The following is an 18,353-nucleotide window of genomic DNA, read 5'->3' as shown; positions in this document are numbered from 1 at the left end:
GCTAACCCAATGACGGAATTTAGCGAGGGCTGAAGGTATCAGCGTGCTCGTCCTTCTGGTGTTGCTGAAAGAATACTAGTAGGGTTAAAAATTAGTGGCCCCTATGCAGACAGTCTAGATCAGCCAATAAACAAACCACGATACAAAGGCAGTAGTACCACTCTGCCTTCCGCTCTTTACTGGTCCGGGCTGACCCAGAATCTCCACAATAGGGCCAATAGATTCACCTTCGTTTATCTGACTCCATTTTAGAATAATAATTTAGATTAGTTATCCACATTTAGTGGATGTCGTATTTATAATTTTGACTTGATCGCTATAGGAATCCTGTACTGAGATTCACTCTCCGAACAGTCCTCTGCTGGTACCGCCGCATGTCACATCGCGCGTTATGTGCACGTCTCACGAACTGACTAGCTATCTGTAGTCATCAGAGGTCGCAGGAATAGCTACTCTTGGGTATATCTGTTTACAGCCTAGGGACCCAAGCAGACCAACCTAGCTACGGCTGTGCTCGACATGAATTAACTACCACGCGGAGGCGGGGGATTTACCTTCATAGGTCTACGGGTGCTATACGCCGTGATACATTAAGCGTAAATATTCATCCTCCCTAGACCAGTTCGAGGGGGTAAACCAAGCATCCCCTGTATAACTTTGAGTGTCAGTAAGCGAAACCACACAGATCAAGTTTTAACAATTTATTTTACCAGGCAGGTTACATACGTAATTACACACTAGTTCCAAATCAAAAAACATTACAACGGAAACCAAATTACGGAGTCTTAAAAGTCATACCAGGTAATAAAAGCTACATACGGGAGTCTGGCTACAGACACCCTGTACATAGAAATTACGTGCACTGTGTGCACCGGAGGCTGATTGCATTCTCACAGATTGCTTAGTTTACTGTCCTTAAATCCAAAATCTGGCCTTTGATGTTAACCCTAAAAATGGGTCACCCATCTGTAATTTGGAGCCACGCCTCCCCAGGAAATGCAGGGGGGTTGAGGCACATGGCTTTCACTGGGGCAGAGCTCCACACAGTTTCTCCTGGTTGGTTATGATGTCCAGGGTTTGCTGTTGCAGAAATAAAACCATTGCACCAGTCGCACTGAAACAATCAGAATAATACCAAACATGAATATTATCTAAACTGACTTTGTCATGAAACATCCAATGCTGTACACATCATTTAGTGACTGAGTAAAGAGGGAGAGAGCAATAAAGGGGGGTTCGAAGGGAATAATGGGCCCAACAGGCCGTGCCCTCTGAAACCTTCCCGTGCCGTAAAGGATGTTGCCCCGTCGTAACGAGTTTTACGGCTGGAGGCCTGAGTCTTCCCCCACAGGCTCCTGCCCGTATGGGTGCGGAGATAGTGGGGGTTAATGGTGCATGCTTCTGGGTTAAATTACTTTACAGCCACATATTCCACAATACCAGAGGAAGCCAGCAAGCTGACCAGCCCTGAGTGATAATGCCAGAATAATAATTTAATAATTAATAATAATTAATAATTTCCGCCTTACACCCCTTAACTAGCCAAACACTGCTTACCTAGCCAAACTAAAAATACTGATACACAAAAAAATATATAAGTACATTACAGAAAGACAACAATTAAGGTTCACAGGGAGGTAGGGAGGGACGGGGAGAGGTGCTGCTTGAAGAGGTGAATCTTTAGTTTGCGCTTGAAGATTGGAAGAGATTCTACAGTTCTGACCTCAATGGGGAGTTTGTTCCACCACCGTGGAGCCTGAACAGACAGTAGTCGTGAGCGTGAGGTGGAAGTTTGGAGAGGGGGAGGTGCCAAGTGGCCTGTGGAGGCTGAACGAAGAGGTCTGGCAGGGGTGTAGGGTCTGATGATTTTTTGTAGGTAAGCTGGGAAAGACCCCTTAACTGATTGGAAGGCTAGCATCAATGTTTTGAATTTGATGCAAGCCATGACAGGCAGCCAGTGGAGGGAAGTAAGCAGGGGGGTGACGTGTGAGTATTTGGGAAGGTTGAAGACCAGATGAGCTGCTGCATTCTGGATAAGTTGGAGGGGTCTGATCGTGGATGCTGGGGGGCCAGCCAAGAGGGAATTGCAGTAGTTCAGGCGGGACAGAACCATCGCTTGGACCAGGAGCTGGGTCGAGTAGGGGGTGAGAAAGGGGCAGATTCTCCGTATGTTGTATAGGAAGAACCTGCATGACCGGGTCACCGCCGCAATATTCTCGGAGAGGGACAGTCTGCTGTCCATCACCACGCCGAGGTTCCTTGTACTGGGTGATGCCGTAAGTGTGGTATCGCCTAGGGAAATGGAGAGATCCAGATGGGGAGAGGTAATAGCAGGGATGACTATCATTTCAGTCTTCATTTCTCTGGGTTGAGCTTTAGATGGTGGTTGTCCATCCAGCTCTGGATGTCACTCAGGCAAGCAGAGATACAGGCTGAAACCTGTGTGTCAGATGGTGGGAATGAGATGAAGAGTTGGGTATCGTCCGCATAGCAGTGGTAGGATAGTCCATGTGCAGTGATCACAGGGCCAAGGGAACGAGTGTAAAGAGAAAAAAGAAGCGGGCCTAGGACTGAGCCCTGGGGAACTCCTGTGGCAAGGGGCCAAGGTGTCGATACCGTACCAGCCCAGCCAACCTGGAAGGAGTGACCAGAGAGGTAGGACTCAATCCAGTCCAGGGCTGTGCCACAGATGCCCGTTGCTGACAGGGAGGATGGGAGGATGGAGTGATCCACAGAGTCGAAGGCAGCAGAGAGATCTAGAAGAATGAGGACAGAGGAGAGGGAGGCTGCTCGTGCGGCATGGAGCGACTCACTGACGGAGAGGAACGCGGTCTCTGTCGAGTGGCCAGATCTGAAGCCAGACTGATGGGGGTCTAGCAGGTTGTTGTTAGAAAAGAAAGAAGAAAGTTGACTGGAAGCGGCTCGTTCTATTTTTTTAGATAGAAAAGGAAGAAGAGATACCGGTAGTTCTGGATGATAGAGGGATCCAGAGTAGGCTTTTTTAGCAGCGGGGTGATGTAGGCCCTCTTGGAGGATGCTGGAAAACAGCCGGAAGACAGGGAGGAGTTGACAAGGGAGATGACAAATGGGAGAATGTCAGGTGTGATAGTCTGGAGAAGAGAAGAGGGGATAGGGTCAAGGGCACAGGTTGTAGGGCTGTGTGAGAGCAGGAGTTGAGTCTGTAAGGGGGGAGAAAGTGGAAAAGGAAGGGATGGGCCTAGAGGGGGGGAAGGGCACAGAGAGGGGGGCGGTGGTTACAAAGGATCTGCGGATGTCTGTGTCCTTCTCATTGAAAAAATCAGCAAAGTCATCAGCAGCGAAGGAGAAAATGGAGAACAGTTTCCGGGGTTAGAAGTGGAGTTCTGAATTTGTGTTTGATAGTAAAGTGATAGTATAGTGAATACTACGCTTTGTAAGACCAAGGACATTCTATTCGTTTTGGAGAAGCTGTTATGTGGCAGAAGGAATAAGCGAACATTTATAGTCCAGCAATCACCCAGAATGCACTTTGCTTTTATTGTCTGCATTGACTTTCTATGGGGAAAATAAATTTTTTAACTTGAGGTAGAAACACATGCTTTGGGCTTTTGGGGCAATACCTACCTAAATAGGACCAATTTGGACACATAAATAAGTACCGATTTGGACACATTTAAGTTGAATTAACTTTGGACATTTTACTGGGTAGATCTGCCAACTCTGCTGACTTATGAGAATAAGCATGGCCTGTTCTCGGATGATCTCTGAAAATACTGTAAAACCCCACAGCTAACCCAATGACGGAATTTAGCGGGGGCCGAAGGGGGTTTTGCGTGCTTGTCCTTCTGGCGTTGCTGGGAGAACATTAGTTGGGTTAATTAGTATCCTCCGTACAAGAACAGAGCACAATTATGTTTAAGAATATACTGGGTCCGTTGCCATGGGTCGGATATGGATTGACCTGCCCCATATCCCGCTTATAGCTGGCCAGAAACGGATCAGTACAATTCTTAATATTCTCCGTTCTCAAACGGGGCCGTATTGTACGCTTAGTGGTTACTATAGTTTTACTCGTTTATCTGACTCCATTTAAAATATAATTTAGCAAATTGGGTTTGCAACTTACGCGGACCTCAGGAGTGATTACATTCGACTTGTACCTGCGCCACCATTACTCAATAGATGCTCCCAGGATTAGCATTACTGCTGAAATCTCAGTTCGGTGGAGAACTCAGAGGCTGAGGGTCCAGTCAACACAATACTTGCAAACCTGCCCTGATAGTTGCGAGCCCAGGTCGGCGTAGCATTAACTAGGCTCCTTCGAGCTAATTTGGCAGGAACCGGCGCCGTAACGCCCAAGGGTTCCCTTCGCACCAAATCACAAGAGCCATGCGTCCCCCGACCCTTAAGGGACAGAAATTGCTGGCCGCACAGCTTAGAACTACCACAGGCGTACCGCCCCAGCCGATCGTCGGTCTTTGGCCACCATTTCCCCCTGAGTATTCAGTTGTAATTTAGGCTGAAAAGGTACAAGATGAATTAGAGTCATGGAGATCACGCAAGTTACAAACAAAATAGTTTATTCGCAGACAGGTAGGTTATTAGCTTTAGAAAATCACAATCAAGTATAAAATACACAAATTAAGAATAGAGATAGAGTAAATAATCATACCTAGCCTGCTTGGACTACACACAAACACAGAGTATAGAATGATACTTACTTACACGTACGATATGCTGTGTGGGAAGTCGAATACAATCTTCCACTGCTACACATACATACATACATACATACACAAGACATGTTGTGTGGGAAGTCGAATACGATCTTCCCAGATTGGTCTGTCTCACTTGCTTTTATGCCAAATCATACGTTTGAAACCAGGCGGCAGTGCCATAAATCAACCTGGAGGGGTGGTCAAATCTGGAATTTAGACCCCCACCGTTGGGGGTTGTTGAGTAGGGAAAATGAGATGATTACCAAGAGAGGACGTGTAGGTTTTCCCTTGGGATACTGAAACTATAGTTTATTAAATTCCATTTGGTATGAAATGTATCTCATCCGATTCCTTGATTTTATCAGATCACATCCATACCAAACAGATTACCCTTATGTTTTATTATGTTGCAGTTATCATGAAACTTCCCTCCTGATTATCCATTTTACATGCAATTCCTGTTACCATTACATAAGATTTAATGCAATAATACAAGGATCACATGGGCAATGTTTTCAAGGTGTTACCGGGTCTATTTACTATCTTAATAGCAGTTTTGAATATTTAATCTAAGAGAGCAGTCACCGGTGTAATGACAGCAGTGCCCAAATGAGGGCACTGTGGCATTGTCCTGAGTCTTCCCCCTTGGAAGTGACCAGGTATGGGGTCACAGGGAGGTCACCAATGTTCGGGAGGATTCTTTTCACATGACCCAACTGGCCTTGGACCACTCATACATCTTAACTCCCCAACAGGTAGTCTAAACAACATTGGAACCCCAGCTCTCAGGCCCCTCACACATGGCAGCCCTTCCTGACCTTAACCACCATGCTACAGGCCGCCCCATCATATCTATGAATGCTGTAGTTGGGAGTTTTCATGATAACTGCATTATGCTGTAAATATGTCTTTGTGCCTCTCATGGTAATATACCTTTTGGATAAACCTGATTTGGGTGAATGAAAGGAAAGGAGACATTCCAGACTGTTTGGTTTCTTCTCCTTATCTCTGAAATCCAGGCCTTAGTTCTTGACCGTAAAAGTGAGTCACCCATCTATAATTTACAGCCAGGCCCACCAGGCAGGGGGCTAAAACACATGGCTTCTACAGAGACAACTTTTGCCCAGTTTCCCCTTGGCTCCTGAATGGTTATGCTATCAAAGGTAGACTGTTACAAAAACTAGACCATTACACCAGTCACACTGAACCAATCAGAATAACACCAAACATCACTATATTCTGACCTGGGATTATCATGAAACATCTTTATACCATCTCCAATATTCCTGTTCTGGAATGTGAGAAAGGAAGGTGCCTCTAAGAATCCTTCTCTAGCTCTCCCCCACAGACATGTGTGCCAACGGTGGGGGCTAACAATGTATGCTCCAGGAGGGGGAAGTCAGCAAGCTGACCAGCGCATGAGACCAAATGTTACTTATGATTGGCTTACAATACTATCCAGGATGTGAAGATAGGCCTGGCAGCTGGCTCTAGGCTACAGACCTGGCTGTAGACCACATACAGCACCAAACACAATACAGAGCAAAAAAAAAAGCTACACACATTGAGAACTTGGAGTACAGGGTAGATGGATCATTGCATTTATATAACGCTTTTTACATTCTCAGCACTTTCCAGTGATGGGGGGAACGTGCCTCGTGTAGCAGTCACCTGGGTGATGCACGACAGCCATTTTGTGCTAGAATGCTCACCACATATCAGCAGAGGTGGAGAGGGAGAGAACACTGTTTTAGGCTATTTAAATGTGGGAGGTGATTATGAGGGGAGGGAGATTGAATAGCTCATTATTGGGTGGTCTAAAAATATGTATCACTCATGCATGCATACAAACACAAGCACACACACAGACACACAAACACACACATACACACAAGCACACACCCATACGCACAAGTACACACACATACGCACAAGTACACACATAAACACACACGCACACACACATAAACACAAGCACACACACAGACTCACACTCACACACACACACACACACACATATACACACACACATGTGAATAGTTGTGCATTATTCTTCTATTCTCCTGAGCCTTATGGAAATCCAGGCCCAGCAGATTACAAAACATGTTCAGAAGCGTATCTGATTATAATAGCTGCATTAACAAGCTCCTATCTCGTGTCTTTTTCTGTTTTTAGGTACGTCTTCAGCCCATAATAGGGTCATTTATCTCCCTGAGGAGACTCATTTTCCTCGGCTGAGAATGCGAGATTAGTGCGAATACTTATTCAATGGCACTGAGGGATTACCTTTACCCACATTAAAGCTTTTAGTTCCTGCAGAGATGGTGGTCTTCCAAAATGTAAAGTCCACACAGCACAAACAGTAGCCAGTGGTTGGACGAGCTTGGTTGCACTTGCATCATTCATGTCATGGCTTTTTCAGTCACCACATCCACAAAAACAGTCCCAGAACAGTTTGAGCATGTATGGGTCATTCAGGACCGAGTTTTCCATTGTCCAGATGATTGGCTTTGATGTGGAAGCATGGTGTGGTGTTTCTCCTGCAGTAGTCCAGATGCTGGCAGGCTACACCAGTGCTTCTCAATCCTTCACACCCTCCAATGCAGTTAATCAAGCTTATTGCATTTAACCCCATGAAAGCGTAAACATTTTAAAACGTTTGCTCCCACTGTATATAGGGAAAATATATAGTCACTGAAGAGATTTACTGCTGTATATCTAATGTTGAAACGCCTGGCTGTCATTTCAGTGAACAACCTACCCAGGTGTTTGTTGTTTGTGCCCCATTACCACATATACAAAAGGGGCTACCTTTGGATTGGCATTTGCATTCTTTAGCCTAAAATGGAAAATGGATGCAGCCAGAGGCAGAGGAAGAAGACGTCGTGGAAGAGCAAGGACAGTTGAGTCTGATGAAATCAGAGCCACAGTCATTGATCATGTGGTAAATCATGGTCTGTCCCCAAGGGAAGCAGGTTGAGGGTTCAACCAAACTTGCCTAGATCCACAGTGGCTTCAATAGTGAGGATTTTCAGGCAAATCAACAGGTACTATACAGTATTTACAGCATTCTGACTGAAGGAGTTCAATTGATGTGTATATTACAGCAGTACTGTGATTTGAGAAGTCTCCAGAAAAAGCAGATGTATCAGTGCACATTTGTCTGACTCACTACAGGACCCAGCGGTTACCTCACACAGTCACACAGGGGGACGGGGAAGAATGTTTATGCCTCAACAGGACGATACAATAGTTGGGATGGTCATTGTCAACAACAGCATCAGGCTAAGAGAAATACGAAACAAATCACAGACAAGAACATATTTCAAAACATTGACTGTGTAAGCACTACAACCATTTCAAGAGTGCTACAGAAACATCAGATCAGGATGAAACTGAGACGAGTGCGTGGGGGGTTTGGACCCAAAATGCACGACTCAGAAACCGTAGTGTAGTAAAGTCCCGTCAGGGCTTTATTTGGGGAATATCCAGGGAGCGTAGTCAAAAACAAGCAATGTTCATACACTTAAATATCCAGCCAGAAAACCAAAGCGCAGTACCGAGGGAGTCTGGTAGCCAGGAAAGCTGTCAGCGGGGCAGAAGTACAGGCGGTAGGGCAGGCTCAGGGTCGATGACGGCGCAAGAGTCAAGACTGAAGTCTGCTCCGCGGGGCAAAAGTACAAAAACAGCAGGCAAAGACATAGTACAGGCAGGCAATGGTCAACAAAACAGAAGTCAATAATCTTTGGTCGGTAAACAGGCTTGGATCATAACGGGTAGACAATGGCTTGGTATAACCACTCAAAAGAATGCACTGACAAACAGGAGGCAAACAATTTCACACAGACATGACATGAAACTGAGCTTATATGCAGGTGTAGACAGGTGTAGACAATTAGTTTGAGAGCAGCAAGAGAATGGAAATCAGGTGTGGAGGATTGACAAGTTAAAGAGGTAATTACTAATCGTTAGTAATAAACCTATCCTGCCCTAGCATTAGTAAATTAGTAAATGACATGCACAAGAAACGTAAGGTAACATGAACACATGATTAGTATGTTAGTATTATCCAATCCTGATCTAGCATTAGAAGATTTAATAAATAGACAAGGGAAATTGAAACAATTAGGGTGTGAGTGACAGAAAGGGAGAGAGAGAAAGCAGGAATGCAAGGTTTGCAGACAGACACGAAAAAGTGTATGCTAAATCAATGAACAGTACAACATAACATTGAACATAAATTGTGACATAACAAGTTTGCAAAACAATGACAATAAACTATATAACATGACATGGCAAGACTAACAATTAAATCGTAACAATAACTAAACATGAAACATAACATGACATGAAACCTAAAAACGTGGTGATACTAGACTAACATAATACGTGACATGACAATAACATAACCAAGACAATAACGAAACATAAAACATGACATGACAAACATGAAACGTGACAGAAACAGTTGTACACTGTTCCCTTTGACAGGAACTCTGAGGGTGTCAAGGAACTCAGGTACCAATATGAAGTTTATGAAGGTATATGTGAAGGTTTAGGACCACCACCCACATGAACAGATGTCACTTCTAGATGCAATGGCTGCTGGGTGTATGGACATAACAGTGGAACACATCCAGGGCTGGATAAGGCACGCAAAAAGATGTTTTCCTCGGTGTATAGCAAGAGATAACATTCGGAGTGATGTTGATGAAAATCTATGGCCAAATGCAGAGGACAAGATGGATGGGCCAGGCCAACAATAGACTTCTGATACTGATAGGCAGACAATATATGTGCAAATTACTGTATATAGTGAAAATATAGCTTTTTGGTATGTATTTGTTATTGATTGTAATGTATTTAGAGTAATTGATTGTATTGCATTTTTCTTTTCTGAATTACAGTATATTTATTGCACTGTGAGAACAAACGTCAAAATACTGGAAACCCTCTGAAGAATACTGTTGCTTTTGTGATTTGTTTCTTTATCATATATTGTTTTACATTACACAGTAAAAATTGTTATTCTGGGTTTCTAATATAGTAAACCATTCATTCATTTACAGTTTACTGTAAATTTACAACACTCAGTCATGACATCTATTGTGAGAGGCAAACCAACAGATCAAAAGTTTCTTTAGCTGCTTGGCTTGAAATATTTGTGGATGCAAAAATAGAGGAAAGGGAAACGCATAATATACGTATTTAGCAATGTTCCAAGTTGTTTGTGTTTTGTAGTTCATTGAACATTGAGTGACAAAGTAGTCTTATGGGAGAAAGCATATGCTATAGTTATGGCAGCATGAGTCACTTTTGGGTGAAATATTAAGTGTTTTGGTGGTTGAAGTGCATTTTGCACCAAAGGTTAACTAATGTGCTCAGGTGCGTGTTTCAAAAGCACACTGTGTGAACAGTTTTGAAAAAGTGGACATGGTATTGAGACGTGTGAAAACGATTGTAAAAAACTGTAATATCATATTTTCACATGAAATAAGTATTTGATCCATAGAACAATAGGACTTAATACTTGGTGGAGAAAACCTTTGTTGGCAAGCACAGAGGTCAGATGTTTGTCGTAGTTTTTCACCAGGTTTGCACAGATCTTGGGAGGGATTTTGGTCCACTCCTCTTTGCAGATCCTCGCCAAATCCTTAAGGTTCCGAGGCTGTTGCTTGGCAACTTGAAGCTTCAGCTCCCTCCACAGATTTTTGATGGGATTTAGGTCTGGAGACTGGCTAGGCCACTCCAGGACCTAATATGCTTCTTTTTGAAACTTCAGACAGGCCTGTACATGTGTCTTCTTCAGCAGAGGAACCTTGCGCGCGCAGCAGGTGTAGTGTGTTACTGATGGTTCTCTTCGTGAGTGTGGTCCCAACTGCCTTCAGGTCATTAACAAGCTCCTCCTGTGTAGTACTGGGCTGATCCCTGACCTTTCTCATGACCATTGATATCCCACAAGGCGAGATCTTGCGTGGAGCCCCAGACCGAGGGAGATTGGCGGTGAGATTGTGTTTCTTCCATTTTCTAATAATTGCTCCAACAGTTGTTAACTTCTCACCAAGCTGCTTGCTTATTTTCTTGTAGCCCATCCAAGCCTTGTGCAGGTCTACAATTTTGTCCCTGATGTCCTTAGACAGCTCCTTTGTCTTGGCCATGGTGGAAACGTTGGAATCTGATTGATTATGTGGACAGGTGTCTTTTATACAGCTACATAACGATGTAACGAGTAGACACAGGTGTTTTGGGTAATGAGTTGAGATTAGGAGTGCTTCTTAATGGAAAACTAACTGGTCTGTGGGAGCCAGAATTATTGCTGATTGGTAGGGGATCAATACTTATTTCAGGCAAAAATATGATAATACATTTATAAAATTTATATGATGTTGTTATTTTTGATTATTTTGTGATATTCTGTCTCTCAATATTAAAATGTACCTGACTGTGAGAGGTATTCATGAATTTTGGAAGAAGTGGTGATTGAATGCCTTTAGTATGAAAGCAATGCAAAAATATCCACAGTTTAGTTCACATAGTCTAATGATATGGTGTTCAGTGTTTTGAAAAAGTGGACATGGTATTGAGACAAGTGTGAAAACTATTGTAAAAAACTGTAAAACCCCTACTAAATTGTCCTTTCTCAATTTTCTCAACTAAAGCCAATAGTCCTTGGGATCCACTTCATATTGGGTTTGGGACTGAAAGGGTTAAGTCTTATTGCTCACGTTGGCGTTTCCATGTTTAATTTGCTCACTACCTGGATGTCTGCCCTGATTCCCTCCACTTTAAATGAAAGCTGGAAAGCTGAGACCTACAGTCGAAGCACATCTTAGGCCTTGGCGTGACGTACGGCCACTTTCCTTCCTGCCCCAGGACAGAGAACAAACATAGCCCCTGTCTGATATGGAGGGTAATCAGCTTCTGCCTAGCAACACGTGTTCGTCTCCGGGCTGCAGCGTAAGCGGGTCTGCGTCCCAGAGGAAGAGGAGGATGAAGAATCGGGTGACCCGTGGGTGTGTTGTCAGAGAGAACAGGAGAAAAGGGGGAGGAGATCACGAACACGCTTACACAACTGCCCACACACCATTTAAACACAAAATCTATATTTACATATTATATGCAGTGTGTATTTACATTCAGTTAGGAAGCAAGTTGCCATGATTACATAAGCACGCAAGGATAAAAATCAACAGGGGATCCAAATTCGGTAAATGATGGCTGTTTGCCAGAAATGTGATTAGCAAGCCTCGTTAGGCTGCGTTTTCACTGATCGGTGAGCACTGTGGAACTGTCCACTGTGGAACTGTCCACTGTGAGACCCAATTTGTTTCCTTACGCCGGCTGATTAATTACATTACAATACATTACATTTTAATTCACAGATGTTTTTATTTTTTGCGACATACAAAAAAGTGTATATAAAGGTCACAGAAGAAACAACAGAACAGGTAGGATAAGGTACAATTCACATAGGATCGGCCGTAAAGCCATGAACGGAAGTCTAGTACACAAGGTACATAGGTCAAGTGTGTAGTAATTAGGTCAGGAACTACGGTACTGAGACAAATACAAATTCAGTCCTAGATTAAAGTACAAAATACAACAAGGGGCTAAATATAGAGTCAGGTGAGAAAGAAGTGACAATAGATGAGGGGAATCCTGCGGAGGAGTTAAGGCAGCGCGAAGAGATCCAGACTGTGGCGGGAGAATGTTTGCTCACTAATCCTTGGGCCACCTAGGCAACTGCCACCTTCAAGAAATAAATCAATAAATAATGTGTTTGTGTGCACAAACTGTTCCAAAAGACATGTGGAAAAAAATTGCTATTTGTATCCAACAGAGCAGTAGCACATCTGAAATAAAAATATGTACTTCTAAAGTTTGACTACGAAGAAGTGGTTGCACCCAGTAGCAACATGATTGTGAAGTATGTCTAATTGACTCCCAGTAGAGGGCGCCATAGATGTCTCTAAGGGAAAGGGGGGGGGGGGGTGTTGTCAATCACACCACACTCGGAAACATTTACTGACAGTGACTGACGCTTTGGTGGGGCCGGCCAATCTTGGGCAGGCTGATCTGCGCCGGTTGCCTAGCGATCGTATATAAACGGACGGAAACAATCGATAACTCAGGAGCTAGTCGCACCATTTCGCCTGATTTATAGGGTTCAGAGTGACGGTTGCAGAAAACAATATCAGCCAGTCTGAGCTGTTTATTACCACTATGTGGATTTAGTTGTTTTCTGTGCTTCCAGGAGCCATCTCTTTTCATCCCAGAAAGGAAATGGGAGCTTAAACAAAATGCACAGGAAAACCGCAGGGAATGTCATTCGTGAAACTTTTAACCCTTTAAACAGTAGGTTTTCTTTTTGGAAAGTATTTTCTAAATTCTAAGCCAGTGTTCTAGAACACCATTGTGTTCAAATTCCAGTTGTGACTGTGACATCATCATTTTAATGTGTTAATTTAAGAACATTCTAATCACATATTTGTGACCTCACATCTTTTAAGACGCACCAAATACACGCAGGGCCAGCTGGAATGGGGGAAGGATACAATTTGATGGGGATTGCATACAGTATGTTTTCGATGAAAAGGGAAAATAAAATATGAGCTTAAGTTAATTGGGGGTCTGAATCCCGTCATAACAGTGGGTTGGATGCTCTAGCATATGATGTGACAGAGGATTAGAAAATGAGTGACCCCCCTCTGAAGCCAGGGCTCTGTGCAATCAGAAAAGCCATTTATACATACTCCTGCTTTCCTCCTCCATCCTGTCTCTGACTCACTCCCTCGCTCCCCCCCTCCCCCTCATCCCACCATCTCCATCGTCAAAGATGTGTGGTTGTCATGGTTACTCTCTCTCTCTGCTGCGTTCTCCTCCTCTATTCTGCTATTTCTCTCTCTCCATCTACTCTTCCTGCCACCTTTTCTTGCTGGCATGAGTATGGTGTGGATTTGAACAGGTGGTTTACTTTAAGGATGGGGGGGGGGATTACCTGAACCCAGCTCTGTTCCTGGAGCAGACAGAGAGGCCCCACCAACGCTGAGCATCATATCACGTCTATACCCCGACGGGATGCCAGACTCCCTCACAAAAACACCGCCCCCCCCTCCCCACCCCAGGCTGAAAAACATCACCACTCACACAGAAAGACACATTCATTTATCCAAAAATAAATTTGGTTCCTTTGTCTGAATTGGTCGTCATCTCTGCTACAGCTTGTTAATACAAATATTTAATTTGCCGATCATGTGGCAGCAACTAAATGCATAAAAGCATGCAGTCGTATTCAAGAGGTTTAGCTGTTTTTCAGACCAAAGTTCAGAATGGGGAAGAAATGTGATCTAAGTGACCATGGAATGATTGTTGGTGCCAGACAGGATGGTTTGAGTATTTCAGAAACTGCTGATCTCCTGGGATTTTTATACACAACAGTCTCTAGAGAATGGTGCGAAAAACTGTGAGCAGCAGTTCTGTGGGCAGACACGCATTGTTAATGAGAGAGGTCAGAGGTGAAGGGCAAGACAGGTCAAAGCAGACAGGAAGGTAACAGTAACGCAAATAACCACACATTGCAACAGTGGTATACAGAACACACACCATGTCAAACCTCTCAGTGGATAGGCTACAGCAGCAGAAGACTTAATAAGTCAAATAAATAAGTCTAATAAATACCTAATAAACTGCTCAGTGAGTGTATATACAGTATATTATACAGCCATCATATTATCACATTCTAGCTCATTTTCTGAAGGTGGATATTTTTAACAGAAACCTGCTGTGCTCCCCGTCACCCCATGTAACCAAAGATGGGCTCTTCCTGTAATTACAGGGACCACACAGCCGGCTGTCAGATTGTGGCACATAATCAGCTAATTAGGTTCCACCCTAATTCCATTCATTAGGTTCAGCTCCAATTGGGTCAGGAACAGACCAAAGAATTATGGGAGGGGTGCCAGCTGGTTTTGATTGGTGTGTGGGCAGGCATGCCTCGCCCTCGCCAATTCCCAGCAGGCTTCACTTCCGAGTAGATGGCAGAATGCTTATTGACAGTCAGAAATGGTGTTTGTTTACTGGAGGGATGGGAAACCCCAGTCCTGGAGGGCCGGTGTGTACACAGGATTTTGCTGCCACCCGTTACCCTGGCTCAATCAGCTAATTAGCCATATGCACCATGACCAATTCGCTCAAATTAGACTACAATAAAATGCTACAAGACAAGAACATTTATCAGCTGCTGTTTATATCACAGAATGTGGCTGTAAATGACAGATCATGTGAATGATCGGGCTAATTAAATAAGTAAGAGCAGAAGTCTGAAATCCGGAATTGGATACGGCCCGCATAGCCCATCCGTGGTTTACTGTTAACAAACGGCGTTTGGTAATTAATTACGCCGTTGTGGAGTCGCTGAAAAGGGCGTCTGCGTCGTTATCTCCGGCGCTCTCGCGGTCGCCGTGGTGACTCACGCGGGGGCAGGTGCTGGCGTGGCGAGGGGGAAGGTGGATTATCTCCTCGTCGAGTGTAATCTCGCCTTGGCAAAGGCCGGGGCCATTGTGTGCTGTAAACACTCGGAGCCTTTATGTCCCCCGCACACTGCCGGTGGATCGGGGACAGGATCTGGAGTGGCCAGAGAGAGCCCATTCAGCGGCAGCTCATGGTGAGAGGAGAGAGAGTGTGTGCTTTCAAGTCTATCTGGACTCCATTTAGAGAGTGTGTGCTCTCGAGTCTATCTGGACTCCATTTAGAGAGACGCGGCTCTGTAGGGTGTGTGTGCTCATGAGTCTGTCTGGACTCCATTTAGAGAGTGTGTATGTGTATGCATGATCGTACACATACACACACTCATACACTTACACACACTGGCACCACACGTGTGCTCATACATATACACACACACACGCATGCTTGCACACATACACACATATACATACACACACACACACACACACACACACATACACACATACACATACACACACACATACACATACACATACACATACACTTACACATACACATACATTTACACGTACACATACACATACACATACACATACACATACACACACTCACACACATACACATACACACACTCACACATACACACACACATACACATACACATACACACACACACACACACACACTCACACATACACACACTCATACACATACACATATGATGCTATAGCTAAACATTTATTTTAAAAATACTTCAGAAACATGGGATACTTTGCACTTGTAAGTCGCTTTGGATTAAAAGCGTCTGCCAAATGACTAAAATGTAAAATGTAAAAAAATGGATAGTGTTCAGAGACAACAAAAGACAACAGCACAGAAGACAACAATGAACTAATTCCTTCAAATAAATGCAAAGAGGCAGAATCTCAATAATTAGGGTTAAAATCCATGAGACACCTACAGACTCTGAGCCATAATAATGTATGCAGCAGATACACTGATGCACATTAGACTGCTTATACAATACGCACAGAAGACTGTAGCTTGCTGGCTACAGTAACAAGTGTTATTTGCACAAAGGCGTGGGATCCAAACAAACTACGTGTCTCTGAGAGGCCAGCTAATGAGTGTGCAAATGCAGACAACAAGAGCACAATGAAGAGGCCCATTAATCAGTTCTTCATGTCGTCACGGTAACATGGGTGTGGCCTTGATCTGAAGAGGTGGAAGCGGATTGGCCCGTTGGTGGAAATTAGCCCCGCTGCTTCCTCCGATGGGCCAATCACTGGCTCCTTAGCAGGGAAGTGTGGGTGTGTCTGTCTGTCACAGTTTACAGTTGGGGGTTTTCCTGGGAGGTCACCTGACAAACACGCTGGTGTTTTTTTCTCTCTTGTGGCATGATGTCTGGATTATCTTTTTATTCAGCTTCTTTTATCTTTTCAACTTTCCTCAACAAGGAGCCATGTTTCTGTCATTTCTAATTCTGTGGTTTCATGAATGATGCACTTCCTGTTGGTGTGGAAGTGAGGCTTCAGTTATTATATTCAAAGTCTAACCTCAGTAAAACCGTACTGTCCAGCCTTGTAGGCAGAGTCCTGTTTTCACTTCATGGAGAGCGCCACCTAACTCCTTGGAAGGTAACTTCAGGTTACTGGTGGGTGTTGATACAGAGGGGTGAGGAAGACGAAGAGGAAGAAGGAAACAGAGGCTGGGAAGAGGAAACGAATGAGAAGGGGTGGAGGATATCAAATGCATTTTATTTGTATCGCGCTTTTTACAGAAAACTGGTGTAGCCACGATAGGGCCAGGTTGGGCCCTTGAGCAAGGTCCTTAACATTACGTCGGGGGGGGGGGGGGGGTTTGTCCCCTGCTTAGTCTAATCAGTAACAGTAAGTCACTTTACATAACATGCAATTTAATGTAACCTAAGGGAAAATAGGCAAAAAGAAGGCCTGAAAAATACTCAAGCGGTGCCGCAACAAAACTCCCCGATTGGAAGAAACCCGGCTGTAGACGAGGAGCCCATCCCCCGCTGGCCGGCCCGGTGTAAACTAGAGGTAGAATGGGTGTAACAGGAAGGTAACAAGGGATTTTGAAACTGGGAATCAGCAGATAAGAAATGCTGATATCAGGTATTCTCCAGACTGTTACCAGGAGAAGCCAGATATAAAAACTCACTAATTCCTTCAGATACCCACAGCTGAGTCCTCACAATCCCATTTAGTATTACAATATTACACTGGGGCTCCACCAATAAAGCTGTGAGTACCAGATAGGCCCTATAGCTTAGATATCAAACCAGGACTGGCTGGCCCTATGCAGTGTACACTCAGTGAGGAAAACATTTATTAGGAATTATAAATCCACTTAGAGTTATGATGCGTAGTGTGTTCAGATATGCTCTTCTGCATACCACTGTTGTAATGTGGGGTTATTTGTATTACTGTCACCTTCCTGTCAGCTTTGATCAGCAACAATCCTTCCACGGTATAAATAATTGCATGAAAAATGTTCCTAATAAAGTTCTTGGTGAGTGTATAACTGGCTATCAAAGTGAACATAAACAAAGTTAGGTGATTTAAACATTTTATGAAACAGTTTAAAATTGCAGTCCTTTGAATTCTCATCCTACCCAAGTAGCCCAAGGCGATTGGTTTGAGAAAATGAAATGTTTTGGTTTGACTGAATGAGGCAGGGTGAGGTTGATTGAATGAGGCAGGGTGAGGTTGATTGAATGAGGCAGGCTAAGGTTGACTGAATGAGGCAGGGTGAGGTTACATTACATTACATTACATTACATTACATTGCATGGCATTTAGCAGACGCTCTTATCCAGAGCGACGTACAACAACGTGCAAATCAAACAAAAGGAGGTTGACTGAATGAGGCAGGGTGAGGTTGGAGATGAGTGCCTGAACATCACCGCATACGTGATGCAGGTATAACAGCTGAGGGTGAGTCTGCTTCAACAAAATGAAAAATAAAAACTAGTATGACCAGCAATTCTAAATGAAAGAAAGCAGAAATCCATTTTAAAAAACGAGTCGGTTATCTGTGGTTTTAGAACGGTGGAGGTTGGGTGTGCCGGGACAGATCCTCCTCGGGGCCCCCCTGTTATCTGGTGGTGCTGGAGATGAGAGGCTGGGCCTGAGATAGGAGACCATCAGTCGCTGAAGGTCACCTGTATCA

The sequence above is a fragment of the Conger conger genome, chromosome 12 (assembly GCF_963514075.1).
Source record: "Conger conger chromosome 12, fConCon1.1, whole genome shotgun sequence".
In the NCBI taxonomy this organism is placed as follows: domain Eukaryota; kingdom Metazoa; phylum Chordata; class Actinopteri; order Anguilliformes; family Congridae; genus Conger; species Conger conger.
This window is presented reverse-complemented; position numbering follows the sequence as displayed.